The 22,177-nt window shown below is 44.3% G+C and overlaps 1 protein-coding gene across 1 annotated transcript in view; it reads right to left on the bottom strand.

Annotated features, from left to right (window-relative positions):
• The window catches only part of ABLIM3 (actin binding LIM protein family member 3), a 179,141-nt gene extending 165,743 nt beyond the window's left edge, over positions 1-13,398 (bottom strand). The window contains exons 1-2 of the mRNA XM_060143938.1: positions 13,240-13,398; positions 9,863-9,931 (exon numbers count right to left, since the gene is read on the bottom strand). The gene's annotated coding sequence lies outside the window, so the exon portion shown is untranslated. The remainder of the gene's footprint in view (positions 1-9,862; positions 9,932-13,239) is intronic.
• Positions 13,399-22,177: the final 8,779 nt, after the last annotated feature.

Below are 22,177 nucleotides of genomic sequence, written 5' to 3'. Positions count from 1 at the left end.
GTAAGTCTCCTTGTTTGGTCTAAATTGCATTAATGTTTGGTAGCCTCATTTACGGATAATTCAGGCTTGGAAGTTGAGAGTACCTAAAACTCTGATGTGTTCCTTTTATGTGTTGTTTTTTAGCCATTTCCCCAGCTGTACTTGTGTCGTATTTTTGGGTGTATTTTGAGTTAACATTTTTACATGTATTTTATTTGCTTGTTATTTACTGTGACATTTCCTTCAAACTTTCTGAGACAATGGTGAATTCTGTTTTTTCCTCTGCACTCTCTGTCCTCCCTCACCAATGGCTTTTTTTTTTAACATCTTTATTGGAGTATAATTGCTTTACAATGTTGTGTTAATTTCTGCTGTATAAAAAAGTGAATCAGCTATATGCATACATATATCCCCATATCCCCCCCGCACCCCGTCTTGCATCTCCCTCCCACCCTCCCTATCTCACCCTTCTAGGTGGTCACAAAGCACTGAGCTGATCTCCCTGTGCTATGCAGCTTCTTCCCACTAGCTTTCTATTTTACATTTGGTAGTGTGTATATGTCAACGCTACTCTCTCACTTTGTACCAGCTTACCCTTCCCGCTCCCCACGTCCTCAAGTCCATTCTCTACATCTGCATCTTTATTCCTGTCCCGGCCCTAGGTTCATCAGAACCATTTTTTTTTTGATTCCATATATATGTGTTAGCATATGGTATTTGTTTTTCTCTTTCTGAGGTACTTCACTCTGTATGAAAGACTCTAGGTCCATCCACTTCATAAAAATAACTCAATTTTGTTTCTTTTTATGGCTGAATAATATTCCATTGTATATATGTGCCACATCTTCTTTATCCATTCATCTGTCGATGGACACTTAGGTTGCTTCCATGTCTTGGCTATTGTAAATAGTGCTGCAATGAACATTTTGGTACATGACTCTTTTTGAATTATGGTTTTCTCAGGGTATATGCCCAGTAGTGGGATTGCTGGGTCATATGGTAGTTCTATTTTCAGTTTTTTAAGGAACCTCCTTACTGTTCTCCATAGTGGCTGTATCAATTTACATTCCCACCAACAGTGCAAGAGGGTTCCCTTTTCTCCACATCCTCTCCAGCATTTACTGTTTGTAGATTTTTTTGATTGATGGACATTCTGACCCACGTGATGTGATACCTCATTGTAGCTTTTTTCTTTTTTTTAACATCTGTATTGGAGTATAATTGCTTTACAATGGTATGTTACTTCCTGTTTTGTAACAAAGTGAATCAGCTATACATATACATATATCCCCATATCTCCTCCCTCTTGCGTCTCCCTCCCATCCTCCCTATCCCACCCCTCTAGGTGGTCACAAAGCACCGAGCTGATTTCCCTTTGCTATGTGGCTGCTCCCCACTAGCGATCTATTTTACATTTGGTAGTGTATATATGTCCATGCCACTCTCTCACAGCTCTAGGCACTGGGGACACAGCTGTGAGCAAAATAATACAAATTCTCTGCCCTCATGGAGCTTATATTCCAGCAGACGAATGCAGCTCCTTGTGGCTCCCTGCACCGTTGGCTCACTGGCCCTTCATTCCTTCACACTAGTCATATTCCCTCCTGGCACAGGGCCTCAGAGGGACAGGCTGGTCTCTCTCTCTGGAATTCTTTTCCCTCTTGTCTCTGTAACTCTTAGGTATCTTTCAGAAATTAGCTTAAAAGTCACTTCTGTAGGGAAGTCTTCCTTGCTTTCCCCACCTAGATGAAAGTCTCCTTTGATGTGCTCTGACAGTACTGACCTTCCTCCCTGTCACAGCTCTTACTGTACAGCCATTTGTGTTATACTCTGATTGACCTCTAAGTTCTCAGTGGATTTTGGGTTCTGTGAGGGCAGGGGCTCTGTTTTCACTCAACAGTGCCATGAGTGCCCAGTACAGAGTAGGCACCCATTCAATATCATTTAAAGGAATGAATTTGTGCCTTCATCCAAGACTATTAAAATTTGGCCTGGAATGGAATGAGAGCTGCGACTAAGAGCCTGATCTGAAGATAGCATCCAAGGAAGCATTAAGTAATTTATTAGTAGTCTTTAAATCAGTCATCAATCTGTCTAATCTTATTTGGATTCAACCCCTATTTTTTTCCATCTCATTTGCAAGCTCTCATGGGAGGCTTTTCTAAAGCTCAGCTCACTGTGTCAACTGCATCCCCCTGCTCGGCCGACTATCCAAAAAGCAAGTGAGGTTTGTTTCATGCAACTAGATTTCATGCATAGCCTTAACATACTTGGTCCTCCATCCTCTCACCTGTGAGATGCTGGGCTACATCAGGTGAATTCCTGGATTCCTTCTGACAAAGACTGGGAGCCAGTGCTGGGGGTTGGCTCATTGATGCTGCTGGGGGTGAGGTGAGATGCTATGCTTCCAGCTCCAGCTTCACCCGGATAGCCAGGGGAGGTGTTTGCAGACAGAGGCTTGGTGGGGACCCCTTTCCCAGTGGAAGATGAGTCAGTGTGGGCCAAGTCAGTCAGGGAGGGAGCAGGAATAGCAGCTTTGAATCCTGGGATGCTCTCTGCCCTCCTCCCATGCCTTGGCTGCACCCACAGGAACCAAACTGTGTATCTCAATCCTAGAATGGGTGGAATGTGCCACAGCCTGATAGGTATGAAGCAATCTGCAGAGAGGCAGGGAGGAGCTCTACTCCCCAGTCAGAGGCCTGACAGTGCAAGGACTACGGGTCCTGAGGGCTGGGCTGCCCCTCCCATCCTCCCTGGGCCTCCTGCTGCAGCCAGGATATCAAAGGCTGCGTTGTGCTTTGAGAAGGACTTTGGGTCCTTCATGTATCTGGCGACCCAGAATAGCCAACACAGTTATTGAAGGAGAATAACAAAGTAGGAGGACTGACGCTACCTGACTTCAAGACTTACTATAAAGCTACAGTAATCAAGACAGTGTGGTATCGGCAAAAGACAAATATATCAGTGGAACAGAATAGAAAGCCCATGAAATAGACCCCCATAAATATAGTTAACTGATCTTTGACAAAGGAGCAAAGGCAGTACAATGGAGCAAAACTAGTCTCTTCATCAAATGGTGCTGGAATATCTAGACCTGTATCTGTTCTAGACACAGACCTTCCATTCTTCACAGTAAGTAACTCAAAATGGATCACAGACCTAGATGTAGAATGTGAAACTATAAAGCTCCTAGAAGATAGCTATAAAGCTCCTAGAGAGAGAATGGGGCAGACGCTTTCTCAAAGACACAGATCCAAGAAGCTCAGCAAGAGAAATTAGAGAAAATTGTATCTAATCACATAATAGTCAAAATGTTGAAAACCAAAGGTAAAGAGAAAATGTTGAAAGAGTTAGAGAAAAAGACCCACTACACATAGTGGGATGTGACAGACTCTCTCCTTTGACCAAACTTGAATCAAGCGCCTCTGAATCCTCTTTCTGACTAGGATCCAACCGTGGGATTTGCCCTTGGTCCATTTAGTCCAGTTTTAGCAAGAATCCTGCTGAGTCAGTTTAGCAAAATCCCTCACTCAGTGTCTGATCACTCTCCGTATCTGATCAAATTCCTCATTCCCAATCCTCAATATCTTATCACCCTGGCATGGCTTCAGCAAGAATCCCCCTATCCCTGATTCTTTCCTCTTAGTAATTTTCCATTTACTGACCCCATCCTGTTCCTTGGCTGTAAGTCTCCACTTGTCCTTGTCGTATTTGGAGTTGAGCCTGATCTCTCTTCTCTGCTGCAAAACCTCACTGCAGTAGTTACTTCTTGAATAAAGTCTTTAACAAGTGTCATGAATAATTTTTCCTTAAAAAAGTCCATTCCAAAGACCTCTGACTTCTAATCACAAACCATGGGAGCTAGAAGCCTGTAAAACAACACTACAGGGAATGTCAGAATTGATTTTTAAAAAGTGAGACCCAATTGTATGCTATTCACCAGATACATATTTTAAATACAAAGATAGGTTAAAAGCAATTGGATCGAAAAAGATATCATGTAAGGTGTAAGCATAAGAAGGCTGAAGTGGCTGAAATGGTACATGAAAAGACATACAATCAGTAATGTGTGTGCTGATAACAGATCTTTAAAATATACAAAGAAGCAATTGAGAGAATCAAGGGGAGAAACAGAAATTCTATAATCACAATTGGGGATCTTAACACCCTCTCTCAGCAATTAAAAGGACAACAAAATAACACACAATTGAAAGAACACAGAAAATCAGTAAAAATAAAGATGACCTGAAAAACACTTGCTCATTTTGACATAATTAATATTTATGAAACACTAAATCCTGTAACTATAGAATAGACATTTTTTCTCATTTACATGGTACTTTTACCAAGACAGATCAAATTTGTGGGAGAATATGACTCATGCTCAAACTCATACCTCATCTGCAGATGATCTAGACACCACAACCAAATATATCTTTGTATTTTGGTAATACAAAAATTTGTAAATACATTAACTTTGTAAATACATCAACTTTAACTGGGACATTTCCTTAATTACAAATCTTCCATCACTCTCCATTGCCTACAAGGTTAATTTAAATATTTTCAGGCTGACATATAGAAAGTTGCGCAATCTGGCTGCCATTCTCACCCCCCTGTCATGACTCATTATACTCCATTCCATACCATTATTTTGGTCACAGTTGATATGGACTCTATATTATCAGTCAAACCTACATTGCACATTTGACTGCCAAGTCTTCAGACATTTCTTTCCCACAACTTTTATGCTCTCCCTCACATCTTCAGTCAGGCTTGCCTGCATCCTCCAAGGTACAGCTCAGTTATCTTTTCCTTCACCGTGTCTCCTCTGATCAGAGGCTGGAGCTTCTCTCTCGCTTTCTTTACTGAGCTTCACTGAATTGAGATTCTGTCACCTGTCACACACTGGTCAACTGGCTGATTCTTGATAAAATGACCTGACCTTGAGGAGAAGGGACCTTTGGACTATGGCTAGTTACAGTCAGAAGCAGAATTTTGGGCAAGCATGGAGCAGGCAGGCAAAGAGACAGCCACTTCCCAGCTCAGCCAATCTGTAGGACTTGACATTAAAGAATTAATCTGGCTCTAAAAATTGCAAGAAGTAAATTCCTGAAGAGGACATGGCTGGTTGGCTTTTGAAACATCTCAAATAGTCTGTAAGTAAATCTAAAGTAAATGTTAACTATTCCTCTGAAATGCCATATGAAGAATTTGGCTTCTTTGTCTCCAGGGAGACCCTTCTTTATTAGATAACCAATCAAAGCTGGCAAAGAATTATTGATCACCTACTAAATGAGACTGGCGGCTTCTTAAAAATAAGGAACTAGCTTTGAGCAGTAGCAAAGAAGCAGTTCAGAGTATAGAAGTACCAAATACTCTACTCCATAGCTTTGGGTAGGAGATGGGAATTATCTGCTTACAGCAGGCTCAGGCTGCAGGGTTTTGCAGAAGGTAAGTAAGGATACTGGGGCACAGCACCAGTACTGCTGTGTTGGGAAATGGCTCACCTACCCTCTCCACGGAGGACAACTCATGATAGGAAAGTTACGGTGACAGAGCAAAACCAAGCAAAGCAAGGGGATGCCGCCTGATTTGATGCATGTTTAACATCTTCCAGAAAACAGTGGCTTCGTGTAGATTTACGCAGGAAGCGACCTTGTGCAAAGGGTAAAGGGTCAAGATGGCTCAAGTTTGAAAGGAATAAGGGAGAGATTTTTCCACTACAGTCTTGGAGATCTTTTGTTCTCCACACTTAACATCTCTTCCAGTGAACACTACAGACTCTCACTACTCAAAGTGTCGTCCATAGACCAGAAACCTCAGGATCACCTGGGAGCTTCACCTCAGACCTACAGAACTTGCATTTAACGTGATTTCAGACAAATGTTTTGCACATTAACGTGTGCAAGCAGCACAGTCATCATACATACCCAAGGACCAAATCTGGACCCACAATAGCCAGAACAAAAAGAAACAGGTATTTGTCTCTTAGAGATCAAGCCTAGAAGGAGGAAAATGTCAGGACACATAAATCATGTTTGTAAGTGTGCTTAGAGGGCTAGAAATTATTAGAATTTTAGAATTTCATAGTTTTCAGTCTGCTTTTTACAAGAAAAAGCTTACTGGCCATAGGATGAGAAAGAACGTAGGGCAAGCATCAATGTTGGAGTAAACCCTGGCTCTTGTGTGGGTTGTGTGCAGTCCGTTTTATGGGAATTTGAGCCCAAGGCAGAAGAACTTTAAGGAAGGCGCCAGGAGATTGCACTCAACTTTGTAAGTCTGGAGCATTCCCATCCTGAATGTTTTAGAAGAGGCTGAATTTGGTTTGGACATCTCATTAAGCATTTAAGGAGACCCATAACATGTTAATAAATGTAAAGATAATTTCAAAACAACTTATATCTCCTAACTTAGGAAAGCACATTCATTCCAGAAATTTTCTAGCTGCCCCCAACCCTAACTCTCTCATGTTCTTCCGATCCTACCACCAGGTGGGGCTAGTGTGCAGCCAAGGTGAGAATCACTGATCTAAACCACCCCCTCACTTTACTGCAGGGGGAAGTGAGGAACCCAGGAGTGAGAGGGATGAACCTAAGGCCTTGGGTCTGGAATTCCAGCGTCCTGACATTAAATCCAATGGGTGCTGCAACCAAGGTCCTGGTGAAAGGGAGAAAGAATAAAGAGGCTGGAAAATAGGCTTGGTAGGGGTAGAACTGGGAGGATGCCTCTATTTACAGAACAGAGGAAGAAAACATAGCAAAAGAGACAGGAGCAGGCTGAGAGGAAGCAACCAGCCACCAGGGAGGTGAAGGGATGGTTAACACTGTCGCAGGCCTTAAAGAGGTAAAGCGAGTAGACGGAGGAAAGGCCTTTGGGACTGGCCATTGGGAGGTCATTCGCATACAGCGCAGCTTAATGGTTTACATAGTTCCAGGGCCAGGCTGCCTGAAAGGCATTTTGGGGCCATGTGAGAACATCATGTGTCTCCGTTAGCTTACCAGCTCGGTAACTTTGGACAATTTATCTTTCTGTCTCAGTTTTCTCATCTGTAAAATGTGTATAAAATATTAGTACTTGCCTATTGGGACTGTCATAAGTTTAAATGAGCTAATACATGTAAAGCACTTAGAATGGCGCCTGGCACAGTGTGTGTGTATCATCAATATATATTAGTTCTTATTATTATTGTGGTTATTGGTGGTGAGTTTTGAGACATGATTTTAATTAGATGGTGGGAGAGGTGTCTGATTTTATAATGTTCTTATGGGGTTTTGCATCTCATCCAGCATCTCTGCAGAATAATCTCCAAGTTAGCAGTTACTAAAGAGTTCAGAAAGATAACTGCAGTCCTGTTTGCAGAAGTGAGGCAGACCTAACCAGGCCTCACCAAGGCCTTTTTGTGATAGAATGGATTGTCTACCCTGGTACTCCAGTATCTTATACCCCACCCTGAACTTCAGTAACCCAGTACTACTAAATTAAACTGATCATCACATTTTAGCTGGCTTAGTTGTACAGGATACAATCATCCTGCAGAATATCATCCCCTGTATCGCAGTGCTGGCAAGAGATCTACTCCTTACTTGCACAGAGTTGCCTGTTGGCCTCTACCTGGTCACCCGTGGGACCCCATGCACCAGGGACTGCACATTCGGTAGGGAAGGGGAAAGTGGACAGGACACAGGGAGGGGTGGGAGAGGGAGAAGAGAGGGAAACTGGCTCATTGCACACTCTAGAAATCACTCTTTAGATTACAGATACCCCGAAACACAACAATTAGAGGAAAGCCCCACAAACAACCTGCTACCAGCAGCAGCCAGAGTGTGGAAGTCCTGGGAACCAGCCCTGTGTGCTGTGGTATCCCTGTGATCGGGCCACTGGGTGTCACTCTTAGTGTATGTTCATTTGGGGTCAGGTTTCTGAAGATGGTCCAGCATTTGCTGAAGTCTCCATCCTCTTCCCCCAGCTTCCCTCCCTGTGCTGGGTGTACCGCCCCTGGAAGGCTTTTCTGACCACATGGGCAGTATACTGAGAGTAAAAGTGCCCCAGAAGCTGACTTCTGATCTACACATGGGGGAATAGCCTGTCTGTCATGGAAGTAAGCAGAGTCCAGCAATAGTAACTAACTTATAGCAGCGGCAGCTTGAAAACGAGGTTTTTTTTTTTTTTTTTTTGGCTACATTGGGTCTTCGTTGCTGCGTGCCGGCTTTCTCTAGTTGTTGCGAGTGGCCTCTAGAGCGCAGGCTCAGTAGTTGTGGCGCACAGGCTTACTTGCTCCGCGGCATGTGGGATCTTCCTGGACCAGGGCTTGAACCCGTGTCCCCTGCACTGGCAGGTGGATTCTTAACCACTGCGCCACCAGGGAAGCCCCGAAAACGAGTTCTTAAAACATAGAATTTCATTAATTTTGTCATTCGTCATTGTTATTTCTTTCTTTCTATATTCTTTATTTTATTAATTTATATTCTTATATTTTCATTTAATTCTTTCATTCTATAAAATCGAACACTTAGATGAAATAGAAATTAAACCCAGAAAGAAGGACTGGGAGGAAAAACAAGAACAGATAAAACCTTTAGAGAAACAGAAATCATGTTTAAAAAAAATCTTTTACTGTTATTTACCCTCTTGAGAACTTAATGTACTTTTTCAGTATGAAGATTCATGTCTTCATTCTGGAATATTCTCAGTCATTTTCCCTGTGAGTACTGACTCCCTTTCAGCCTTTCCTTCTGGGAGTTCTATTCGATTATGCTGGGCCTCTCATTCTATTCTGTCTCGCTTGGTTAATCCTTTTGTAGTTTCTACAGCTACATTCTGGGTGATTGCTGCAGATCTGTGTTCAGGTTCCTGGATTTTTTTTCCTCTGCTGTGCTGAATCTTGTATTTAACCTATCCAGTGGATCTTTAATTGCAGTGCACTTTTGTTTGTTTCTAGGAGTTGTTATTTGGCTACTTATCAAATGTGTCTTTTTTAAAATCAAATTTGTATTTTATCAAATCAAATTTTATCAAAAAAATTTTTGGTTGCTGTATTTGGCTATTGATCAAATTTGTCTGTCCATAATGCTCTATTCTTTCATGATGGTTCCTAATTTTAAAAATCTTTTAAGTTACTTTAACACACTTATTTTAGGTCTCTTTCATTTCCTGTTCTTTTATTTCCCATTCTTGCTATGCTAATTCACTGGCTGGTTACAACTGCTGGTCCTCCCTCCAGGTAGTTAATTTCCTTTTGGATTTGTATCTCTTTAACTGTGAACTACCCTGGATGAGTCTTCAACATTTAAAAGAAAAAAGGGTGGGGGGGCTTCTAATGAGCCTTACACTGTGAAAGTATCCTTATAGAGTAGTTTTTGCAATTGTTTCGGTTGTCTTCCTAGAGAATCAACATCCAAGGGCCAGTTTTAATCACTTATTCCCCTGATTGGGATTCCTGTAGAGTGCAGGGTAAATTCAGATCCTACACCTTCTCAAGTAGCAAGTCTGGAGGTTTGATTTTTTTCCTCACAGATGCATGGCTTCTTCGGGGTTTCCTTGGAAGGTGGAAGTAAGTTTTCTAATTCCTTTTTTGATGGAAAAACAACACTTTCAGGCTTCAAGCTTCACGCAGGGAGGAAATGTCCAGCTCTCCTGCTTTACATAGGCCCATGGTCATGTCTAATAAGGGAGGGTGGGGTGGTGGTGGACATTAGAAGACCAGCCCAGCTCTGAGGACCAGTGTTCAGGCTGAGAACCCTCAGGGTCCCCATGGCATCTACTCCCATGAACTTGTAGGACTCTGAATTCCGCACTTGTTTCTGGCTCCCATGGATTTCCCTTTCTTTCTTTAAAGCTAACTGTGTATTAAAATATTTATCTTTGTAACATTTTATCCTACCTTGACATTAAGCCATTCAGTTTATCTTCTGGTTTTCTTATCAGAAGTTTTCAAACAGGGTCCTCTGAGCTGTGGGGGCAGAAGAAAAAGTGACAGGGTTACTGACCCTTCCCCACTCGAAACCCTTCCCTCTACCTTGGTTTAAACAGGCAGCTCTTCTTGTACTCTGCTCTACAAGAGACTAGCAGTGTGACTCTGGCAAGCACTTAATCTCTCTGTGCCTCAGTTTCTCCATCTGTAAAAAGGGAACAATAACAGTGCTGCCTCACAGGACTATTGTGAGGATTAAATGAGATAATATACATGAAGCCGTCATGTTGTGCCTGGTTCAAAATAAACACTCAGTAAGTGATCTTTTTTTTTGCGGTACGTGGGCTGCTGTGTGGTACACGGGCTGCTTTTGCGGTAGGCCACTGCTGTGGCCTCTCCTGTTGCGGAGCACAGGCTCCGGACGTGCAGGCTCAGCGGCCATGGCTCACGGGCCTAGCCGCTCCACGGCATGTGGGATCTTCCCGGACCAGAGCACGAACCCGTGTCCCCTACATCGGCAGGCGGACTCTCAACCACTGCGCCACCAGGGAAGCCCAGTAAGTGATCTTTGAATTACTGAGCTCCAAGTTATATTTCTTTTTTAAAATGATTCTGAACAAAACAAACAAACAAAAAAACAGTATCTTTTTAGATCTAGATGGGCCTTTCAAAACTATCTAGATATATTCTAGACTGGATACTTTCTAAAAGACCTAGTTTGAAAATTCTTTACTTCTACATCAACACTATAGTAGGAAGGTTAGTTTTAGCCAAGCTTGGAACCTAGCAGGGTGGGCATAAAGATCTCTATTGTTTATGATCATTTTCTTCCAGCCCCCTGACATTCTTTCAACCCCACTTCCCATCCCTTAGCAATTCTATTCTTTTCTTAATGATTTACAATGAACTTGTTGTAACATTTGTACAAGCTTCCTTCTGACTAGAGTCAGCCTTGCTTCACGGTCTCTCAACGTGTCACCTGTCCCCAGATTTTTTTGCTAAAATCGCCTAACTATAATGTCATTTAATGGTCTAACTTTACATATATGGTAACCTCTTCTACATTTCCCACGGAAGTGGGGACTATGTAGTTTCAAGGAAAAGACAGGGTTAAGGGAAGGGCTTTGCTTTGTTTCATGAAAGAAGGTGATTTGGGGAGGGGCACTTTCATTCCTGCTTTGATCTACTCAGCAATTGTTCAGCTCAGTTCTGCACTCATGAGCCAGTAGTAACAGCTTTTCTTACTTGGGAGCATGATACATTATGAACCAATGAGATGATGAATCAGGGTTCAGCCATGAGCAATGTGGGTTGATGGTCTTCCACCACATCCCAGTGTGAAGCACAGAAAGTGGCAGTTCTATGGCCTTAATTCAGGTGCAAGAACTCTATCATCTTCAGTGACAAGGTGAGATGCTCTCTTTGGGTCCAGGGAAGAGACAGGAAATCAGAGTATGCCTGCTTCTCTGCAGGTTGCTCATATTGATATAACATCTGCATAACAGCTATGTTCCTAGTATCATCTGAAGGTCCAAGCCCTTCAAGGTCAATAGGGTCTTTTTAAGTGAATAGGGTTGTTCCAGTGCTACCAAAAATTTGGAGCTATGGTCACAGTTGAGTTGGTGACCTGGATAATAGTTGATGGGTACAATTGGTATGAAACATCCAGGGCTACACAGAGCATGTTGTCAAATGTCCAGTGGAAGTAGAGAGAATATTAAGCCAGGTGCATCCAACCTCTTAATGCTACTGTGGTTTGAAGATATAATGTGGTTGAGAGTAGGATAGAAGTCTCAGTATCAGAAGGTTGTGATTATTTGAATGGAAGGCTGGTGACCACATCAGCTTACCATGGAGTGTCTCAGCTTACAGCACAGTCTAAGCAGCAAGTCTGACATTCTAATACTCAGAGAGGGTGGTCAGAGCCAGTCCTGGAATGTTGTAGATATCATGTCAAAGGCAGGACAGCAGGGAAAGTATGGGCTCTTTCTTCCCAGTCTTTTAAAGGGCCAAAGCCTGACACTTTCTTCAGAAGGCCAATAGCTGCCTCATTGCCAAAATAAATCAGGGCCTCCTTGGTCAAAAGCAAGGCTATGTTTGCATCACTGTAAGTTAACTTACATATATGATGTGAGGTAATGACCCAACTTCATTCTTTTGCATGTGGCCATACAGTCGTCCCAGCACCATTTGGTGAAAGAGTATTCTTTCCTCCATTGATTTGGCACCTTTGTGGAAAATCAATTGATCATAGGTACATGGGTTTATTTCTAGACTCTCAATTCTATTACAATGATGTATCCTTAGATAGTACCACACTGTCATAATTTCCATTGCTTTATAATAACTTTTGAAACTGTGAGTTCTTCAACTTTGTTATAGCCAATAGCTTTGGCTATTCTGGTTCCCTAAAGTCTCCATATGAACTTTAATATTAGCTTGTCAATTTCTATTAAAAAAGAGAGCTTCTGGGCTTTTGATAGGGATTGCATTGAATCTGCAGATTAATTTGGGGGTATTGCCATTTTAACAGTATTAAGTCTTCCAAATCCATGAACATGAGATGTTTTTCCATTTATTTATATCTTTAATTTCTTTCAACAATGTTTTGTAGTTCCCAGAGTGTAAGTTTTGCATTCTTTTGTTAAATATATTTCTAAGTGCTTTATTATTTTGGGGGCTTTGGTAAATCGTTTTCTTAATTTCATCTTTGGATTGTTCCTTGCTAGTGTATTGAAAACAACTGATTTTTGTACATTGTTTTTATATCCTGCAAACTTACTAACCTTGTTATTAGTTCTAATAGTTTTTTAAAAATTGGATTCCTTATGACTCCACTTATAAGATTGTCACCTGACACTAGAGATAGTTTTACTTCCTTTCTAACCTGAATGCCTTTTATTTCATTTTTTTGGCCCCAGTTTCCTTTAAATCTTGCGATCTTACGACCTCACTCATCACCTGGGGGTGAAAAGGGCAGTCCAGTGTCAGCTCTGTATCCTCAGGTGCTCTCTCTCTTTCTGCTGTCCCCCTCTCAGTCTGGGCTGTAGCCCCCGGCCTTGAAGGCGAGGGGGCTAATAGGCGCAGGTGAGAGCAGCAAGGAGGAGGAGGCAGAGAGGACGCGGGAGCCGGGTCCGTCCGCTCCTGGGACCCGACTGCCGGGCAGAAGCAGGGCTGGCAGCACCTGCTCGCGCGCACCCCGACTATTGCAGCCCAGCGGCTCGGGAGCCCAAAGGGGGTGTGGACCACAGGGAGGCAGGGCGGGGGCAGCGCGCGGGGCGCCGGGCTCCGCTGGGCAGGGCGTCCCCACCCGGGCGCCGCGGGCAGCGACCCGCCCCAGGACCCACCTCTCGGCCAGCGTCGGGAGCCAGAAGCCCCTGCCCGGGCCTCTGCGACCGGTTCATGAATCCTGGTCCGCGTCTGGGGTCTCGAATTCCAAGGCGAGCAAAGCGAAATAGGAGAGCTCGACATCCATGATGCCGGCTCTCGGGGTGGCTGCGCAGGGGGCGCGGTCGCTCGCTGCTGCCACCTGCTGGACGCGTCGGCGCGTGTCCAGGCCCCGCCCCGCCCGGGCTTCTTCCTGGGTGCTGGGCTGTGAAGGGGGACGGATGGTCCACTGTGTCCTGCGGCCAACAAGGGGGTGCTTGAGCGCTGTTTCCCTCCCTTGATTCTGGGGTCTAAGGACTAGACCATGATAGGAAAATAGACCCTTCATGGGGAGGGGCTGTGAAGAAAGGATTGGCTTTGCAGGAAGACAGTGTTCACTTCCAACTCTGCTTCTCACCAGCTGGGTGTAGTCTGGTCTTGAGCAGGTGACTGCTGTCTCTGCCTCTTCGTCCCCAAGTGTAGAAGGTGGCGACTGGACACGTGGATAAGAGATTAGGGGTTCCTCCAGTCTGCTAACTTCTGTCCCTGCCTCCCCCTTCATACCCCTTATCACTGACTCATTTGTTACAGTTATTTATCATCTCTTTCCCGAGAATGTTAGCTCCATGAAAGAATAGATGTGTCTGCTAACTTTACCACTGTACTTACGTTCCCTCCTAAACCTATATTAGTGAATGCCCACCCCATAGTTGGTGCTTAATTAATATTTGTTGAATGAAACCCCCAGGTCATCTTCAATATTTCTTCCACTCTCCATACTTCAGGGTTCTATAAATGTAGATTGTATTATTCTTTGCTAAAGTATTAATTAGGAAAACTCCATGGTGCCCTGGTCAAGAGCCCAGCACTGGATTCATCCTGTCAGGCTCTGAATCAGGGCTCCATCACTTGCCAGATATGTGTCCTTTGGAAATTTACTCAGACTCCCAGGGTCTCAAATTCTTCATCTGTAGATGGAGATAATGACTGTACCTGCCTGACTGGGTGATTGTGCTGTGTCAAACAAGTAAACTCATTGAAATACTTAGTATAGTGCATCCACATGAAGCCCTCAATATACGTTAACTATCACTATCACTGTTTACTTGCACCCATCCGGTTGGAAGTGAACCGGTGACCAGCCCACCATCTCTCTTTCTCCTTGGGCGGCCTGCTAGACCTTTCCCCCATCCATTCCTGTCTGTTTGCATTTCCCTGCCTGGGAATGGGTGGTGAGCTCTGCTGCCATGGGGATTTCAGGGTGTGGTCCTTCCTCTGGGCCAATTACGTTGCCAAATGAGGCTGGCTTGTGTCCCTGTTTCCATCTCCTTGCAGTGTAGTACTCAGGCAGGGACCAGGCAAAGAGGAGCAAGCTTCTGGTTGCTTCCCTTCTCAGTCTCCGGCCCTTCTCATGCAATTGCAGTAAGAATCTAACTCTGTCTCTTTATTTCACAGGCTTGTAAGTATCTGAATCAAAGTGCTTTCAAAGCAGCATAAATTCATATATGAAGGTGCTGTGGTCCTGAGTCCTTTCTCTCTATTCCAGGCTGAGATTAACTTCCTTCTCTAGGACTAAACATTTTCCCCAGTTGGGTGAACTCAGCTTAATGAAACACCCCAGTGCTTCCCAGAACCTCACAATTAACAAAATGCTTCCAGGGATCTTTCTGATTTTCTCCTCCCAACCACTCTGTAAAGCCCACAAGGCAGGTGTTACATTTGATAGCTAAGGAGCCCCACCCTTGGATAGCAGCTCAGCCTCTCAGCCTCACACCAGGGCAGGGGGAGCTCCAAATTTGAATGTGGGAACCCAAACCTCTTTGTCTAGGGTACTTTTCACCTTACCCAGCTGGCTGTGATGAATTAGACTGTTGAAACTTGGACCATTTAAAAACCTCAAATAACTTCTAGTGGGAAAACAATCTTCTTTTCCCTGCATAACTATGAAGACATGAAGAAAGGGGTCAATAGAAATTAGATGGTACTACCCCCATGAGGATGTCCACATCAATTGGTGGCCACCGGGAAGGGGTAAGAGGAAGCCTGCGCTGGGTTTCTCCATGGGGCTCGGCTGGGAAAGTTGTCAGAAGACCTGTATCTTGGTTCATTCCCTGCAAGGGAATGGAATCAAGACCTGGCAGCAGAGGATTGCTTTGTTTAGAAGTTTGTTTTGAACTTTGTTTTGATTCCAAGAAGGGTGATGAACAAGTCTCATCCAGAAACAATAAAATATTCCTAGATGTTGGAAAACCACCTGGTGAAACCTTTGGGACACACTTCTTCTACCTTTAACAAGGGGAAAGAGGAAACATCTCTGGGCCAGCTTCACCCATGGCTGCCGCCTCACCCTTCACAAGCTGCTGCCTGGGCTCCCCTCATTAAGGCTCTCTACTCCACAGAGAGCTCCTATCATTCCTTCTTGAGGGGTCCTGTGACAAGTCAGGTGAAACAGGCCAAGTCAGAGTTGTCATCCTCACAATGTGGGATGATTCCAGTGCTGAGAGTGAAGCAGTAAGCAAATTAACGTATGGGATAATATATATGATCCTATTTAGTAATGTTTATATATATATATATAATGTGTAAATAATATATATATATATACATACATATACACACACACACACATATATATAATCTTTCTCACAGAAATGGGATCATATAGGCACTTCCCTGGTGGTCTAGTGAGTTAAGACTCCACACTCCCAATGCAGGGGGCCCGGGTTCGATCCCTGGTCAGGGAACTAAGATCCCACATGCATGCTGCAACTCAGAAGCCCTCATGACACAACTAAAAATCCTGCATGCCACAATGAAGATCCCGCATGCCACAGCTAAGACCTGGTGCAGCAAAAATAAATAAATAAATAAAATAAATATTAAAAAAAAAAAAAGAAATGGGATCATATATACGAGTGTCTGGAATGCAGAGCCAGAGGTCTGGAAGGATGCTCCAAATTGCCAGTGGTTGCCTCCAGAGAGGGGACTGAGCTTTGGTTAGGGGTGAATTTGTTTGAAAGGGGACTCACATTTTTACTCCATATACAGTTTGAACTTTTCCGTGCATATATTACTACTGTAATGATGCCATTTTAAGCAGAATACCCGGCTTTCCTGCAGGATGGTACTTGCCTCACCCCTCTCTGCAGGGGCTCCTTCTTGTCCTGCACCTTTATAAACACCTCCGAAATTTCCCTCTGCAACCTCCACCTTTCAGCTCTCCCTCTCCCTGAATCCTCCTGAATCTGCTGGACATTCTTCTTAGGACCTTGTGGCAAGCCTGTTTTTTGGGGGTTTTTTTGCGGTACGCAGGCCTCTCACTGTTGTGGCCTCTCCCGTTGCGGAGCATAGGCTCTGGACGCGCAGGCTCAGCGGCCATGGCTCACGGGCCCAGCTGCTCCGCGGCATGTGGGATCTTCCCGGACCGGGGCATGAACCCGTGTCCCCTGCATCGGCAGGCGGACTCTCAACCACTGCGCCACCAGGGAAGCCAAGCCTGTTCTTATATCCCTTTCCACCCATCTTGGCCTCTTCATCCAGCCGGACACTAGGGCACCCATTTTGGTGACTCACCAGCCACTGATTCTCTCACCCAGTGTCTCCCTGCCACACCCGCTTTGCCAGCTGGGAACTGTCTGCTGTCCCTCCTTTGTTTCAAGGCTACTGGAAGAAAGACATAAGCTCCCATGACTGGCCCCCTGCAAACTCCTAATAGCCAGCCCAGCCCATCCCTCACTGTGCCCAGCAATCCTCTTATTCCTTTCTAATCAGCTTATTACACTGCCCCACATACCCTTCCCCGCCTTCTCCCTGTTTATATTGTGGCCTTACCTGTGGCCTACCCCAAATGCCCACCTCCTTTCTCCACATTCTTGACGCCTTCACACATCACATTCTCCAGCTGGCCCACCTCAGAAGAACCCTGTCTCAAGACAGGCTCTGTGGGTACACCCTCAGGTCCACGCCAGTTTCCCTCCCTCTGGACCCTTCCACATCAGCATTCTTCTCCTTTTTGCATCTCTAGTCTATTCCTCTCTGGTTCATATTGGTGTGACGCAGAGCTTTATCCTGGCTTCTAATAGTTTCCTTTCCCCCAGTGACCGAGGAAACAAGGCATGCGTGGTGAGTGTGGTGGGTCTCCCTAAATTCTCACCTATCACCACTGGCCCACTCCTGCCCCCAATTCTGGGAAGCTTTCGGGGTTGACAGCTCCCAGGTGAGTCCTTCTTTGGGGCTTACCTAGAACTGAAGGGTGCCATCTCCACCTTGTGCCCCCTTCTGGGGCAGCCTGCCCTCAATGACTGGTTTCTACAGGAATGTAACCAGTCCAGTGACTGGTTGTTACTGGGCACCCTTGCCCCAGTTAAGGACAAATCTGAAGGGCCATGCCTACTCCCTGTACGAACCAGTGGAGGACATTGTTGGGTCTGCATTGCAGCCCACTCCTCCCTCTGCCCAGTCCTGTTTCCCTCATCCCGTTTCTGTATGGATTGTGTGAACATGTCCCCACAAGCTTCCTGCCTGCAAATCGTCCAGAGTCTGCTTCACAGGAACTGACTTTTTTTTTTTTTTTTTTTTTCGGTACGTGAGCCTCTCACTGATGTGACCTCTCCCGTTGCGGAGCACAGGCTCCAGACGCGCAGGCCTAGCGGCCATGGCTCACGGGCCCAGCCGCTCCGCGGCATGTGGGATCTTCCCGGACCGGGGCACGAACCCATGTCCCCTGCATCGGCAGGTGGACTCTCAACCACTGTGCCACAAGGGAAGCCCAGGAACTGACTTCTATAGCAGGCTTTTCAAATTTGGGGAGAAATCTTGAACATGGGTGAGAAAGATCAATAGACTGATTTCATCTGCTTGGAATATAGAGGCCAGTCTGAGAAGATAAACCTCCTTGGATCATTGTAAACTTTTGGATTCTGTAGCTTAAAAAATTCAGTTGTACAAATAAGATGTGAGAGATTTTGGCATTTATTTTGAAAAGAACTAAGGGATTCCTTAATTCTTTAGTTCATTCATTCATTCACACAGGAGAGTCTATTCTGTGCTAGGCACTGTGCTGCACAGTGGGCATGAGGCAGCAGATACGTGAGGAGGGAGACGATAAGCAAAACGCCCAGACTTACGATTACAATCTGTGAGGCAAATAAACAAGGGGCAGAAATAGAGAATAAAAGGGGGTTAGCTCTCAGAACAGGTGACATTAAATGTAAGACTGACAAGAGGCCTGCACCATTTTCAAGTGGATGGATGCTTGGGCCGTCAGAGGTAAGGAACTCAGGGGTCTGCAGGATCAATGCTTCCATGCTCTGCTAAGTGGAGGCCTCCAGTCATTGGAGGAACGGTTACAGGGGATTTGCTCATGGCCTTGCTGTTCAAGGTGTGGTCCAAGGACCAGCACACAGGTAGCACACCATGCTCCCAACAGAGTTTCCCACGCCTTCCTAGACCCGGGATAAGGATCTGCATTTTACCAGTTTCCAGGTGTATTCATTTCCTAGGCCTGCTGTAACAAATTACAAACTTGGTGGTTTAAAACAACTCAAATTTCTTATCTTAAAGTTCTGATGTGAGAAGTCTGAAGTGGGTCTTACTGGGCTAAATAAAATCAAGGTGTTGCCTGAGCTGCGTTCCTTTTGGAAGTTCTAGGCAAGAATCCATTCCTTGCTTTTTCCAGCTTTTAGAGGTTTCCCACATTCCTTGGCTCATGGTCCCTTCTTCCATCTAAAACCAGCATTATAGTAGCATCTTTAAATGACTTCCTCTGATTCTAACCTCTGCTTCTAGTTCTGCCATCACATCTGCTTCTGACTCTGACCCTCCTACCTCCCACTTATAAAGATCCATGTGATTACATCTGGATAATCCAAATCTCCGCTTCTCAAATTCCATAACTTAAATCATATCCAACGAAGTCTGTTTAGTTGGGAAAGGTAACATTATTCACGGGTTCTGGGGGTTAGGGCATCTTTGGGGGCCATTGTTCTGTCTACCACACCACATAATTCACATCCATGTTAAAGTCTGTGAAGCCCTGGCCACCCTATTTAAATGGTTTTTCTTTCCTACTTTCCCTGGGTGCTCACGTATTGTTGAAACCTTTAGGTTATAATGCATGTATGATAAACTTGTTTTGCTTGTTTTCTTGACCCCTGTACATATGTGGTTCTGTGTAGGTTACAATAATTCTGATCTTTATTATTAGACAGGGGTCTAATTGACGAAGTTGTTGGTTCATGTCTTCCTGGATGTCTTAAGTGGTGAAAGCTACTCCATGTGCTGGTGCTGGCTGGAATGTTTGAGAAAATCCATCTCTGCCAATTACTAATAGTAAGACCTTGGAGAAGTCATCTGACCTCTCAGACAACACTTATATCACTTGCAAAATGACAGGTCCAACCCCTATGTCACAGATATGGTGTGAGGATGAGGTGGGATGGAGGAATTTGTCAATAGGGAACTCCTGTACAGTTGTAAGTTGTTATTTGGTTATTTGTGGACCTTGAGGAATAAAAGCGACGCTCTCAGATTCCTTTCACAGTGTGATGCCCCTGCGTGTGCTGCCTTCTTGTGCTTAAGGCTTTTAATTAACTTTGGTGTGGATCAGAAGGAAGGAAATATACATCCCTGAAATACATACCTACCTGCCCTTCATCCCTGTGAAAGAAATCTCTGGGGTATTATTTGCCAAAATCTGGATGCACAGTAGAATCACGTGGAATGGATCTAAAAGAAGACCTCCAATCACACCGCGTCCAGAGATAATGATACGTTGAGGTGGGACAAGATCTAGGCATCTGAATTTTTTTTTAACATCTTTATTGGAGTCTAATTGCTTTACAATGGTGTGTTAGTTTCTGCTTTAAAACAAAGTGAATCAGCTATACATATACATATATCCCCATATCTCCTCCCTCTTGCATCTCCCTCCCACCCTCCCTATCCCACCCCTCTAGGTGGTCACAAAGCACTGAGCTGATCTCCCTGTGCTATGAGGCTGTTTCCCACTAGCTACCTATTTTACATTTGGTAGTATATATAAGTCCATGCCACTCTCTCACTTCGTCCCAGCTTACCCTACCCCCTCCCGGTGTCAAGTCCATTCTCTACGTCTGCATCTTTATTCCTGTCCTGCCCCTAGGTTCTTCAGAACCTTTTTTTTTTAGATTCCATACATATGTGTTAGCATATGGTGTTTGTTTTTCTCTTTCTGACTTCCTTCACTCTGTATGACAGACTCTAAGTCCATCCACCTCACTACAAATAACTCAATTTCATTTCTTTTTATGGCTAAGTAATATTCCATTGTATATATGTGCCACATCATTTTTATCCATCCATCTGTCGATGGACAATTAGGTTGCTTCCATGTCCTGGCTATTGTAAATAGAGCTGCAATGAACATTGTGGTACATGACTCTTTTTTTTTTTTTTTTGTGGTACGCGGGCCCCTCACCGTTGTGGCCTCTCCCGTTGCGGAGCACAGGCTCCGAACGTGCAGGCTCAGCAGCCATGGCTCACGGGCCCAGCCGCTCCGCGGCATGTGGGATCTTCCCAGACCCACGAAACCGTGTCCCCTGCATCGGCAGGCGGGCTCTCAACCACTGCTCCACCAGGGAAGCCCCATGACTCTTTTTGAATTATGGTTTTCTCAGGGTATATGCCCAGTAGTGGGATTGCTGGGTCGTAAGGTGGTTCTATTTTTAGTTTTTTAAGGAACCTCCATACTGTTCTCCATAGTGGCCGTATCAATTTACATTCCCACCAACAGTGCAAGAGGGTTCCCTTTTCTCCACACCCTCTCCAGCATTTATTGTTTGCAGATTTTTTCATGATGGTCATTCTGACCGGTGTGAGGTGACACCTCATTGTAGTTTTGCATTGTAGTTTTGTAGTTTTGCATTTCTCCAATGATTAGTGATGTTGAGCATCCTTTCATGTGTTTGTTAGCCATCTATATCTTCTTTGGAGAAATGTCTATTTAGGTCTTCTGCCCATTTTTGGATTGGGTTGTTTGTTTTTTTGATATTGAGCTGCATGAGCTGCTTGTAAATTCTGGAGATTAATCCTTTTGTGAGTTGCATCATTTGCAAATATTCTCTCCCATTCTGAGGGTTGTCTTTTCGTCTTGTTTATGGATTCCTTTGCTGGGCAAAAGCTGTTAAGTTTCATTAGGTCCCATTTGTTTATTTTTGTTTTTATTTCCATTTCTCTAGGAGGTGGGTCAAAAAGGATCTTGCTGTGATTTATGTCATAGAGTGTTCTAGGCATCTGAATTTTGATAAATCTCTCCAAGTGAATAGAATATGAGCTGTCTCCTGACTCAGTAGGATGATGTAAGCTTGGGATCCTTTAATAGAAGTACAGTAAGTAAAACAAAGGAGGGGACAGTGCCTCGGAGCTATATACAGAATACAAAGCTGTATTGGCCAACTGGATGGAGATCTGGGCACCCCACTTCCAGAGGAACTTGGACAAAGTCTTCACCGGAGCAAGACATGAATGGTGTGGGGACTCAAAACTACATTACATAAGGAAGAGGGGAAAGAACTTAAGGGAAAATGGCTGACTCATCCAATGTCACCCAATGAAATTTATCAATGAAAACACCAGAAAAGAAAGAAAGATGGAGAGAGACAGACAGACACATTTCCTTTTGCTTTAAAAATATTTACTAGGTCACAAAGCCAAATATCATAATGATGAAAATAGTTAAGCATGAGATTTTTTTTTTTTCCTTAAGTAAACAGCTTGTAAAATTCCTGTCTGTTGAAAATGTTAGCCAATGTAGGAGTAAGGACTGAAATGCAGCTAGGGTGGCCTAGGCTGGATGCCTTTGCCCGAAGTAACCAAAAGGAACCTTTCTGATTTTCTCTGAGGACAGGCAGATCTGGTTTTACTTGGAACTGAAATTTTGTC

This window comes from Lagenorhynchus albirostris, chromosome 3, assembly GCF_949774975.1.
Source record: "Lagenorhynchus albirostris chromosome 3, mLagAlb1.1, whole genome shotgun sequence".
Lineage (NCBI taxonomy): Eukaryota > Metazoa > Chordata > Mammalia > Artiodactyla > Delphinidae > Lagenorhynchus > Lagenorhynchus albirostris.
This window is presented reverse-complemented; position numbering and strand designations above follow the sequence as displayed.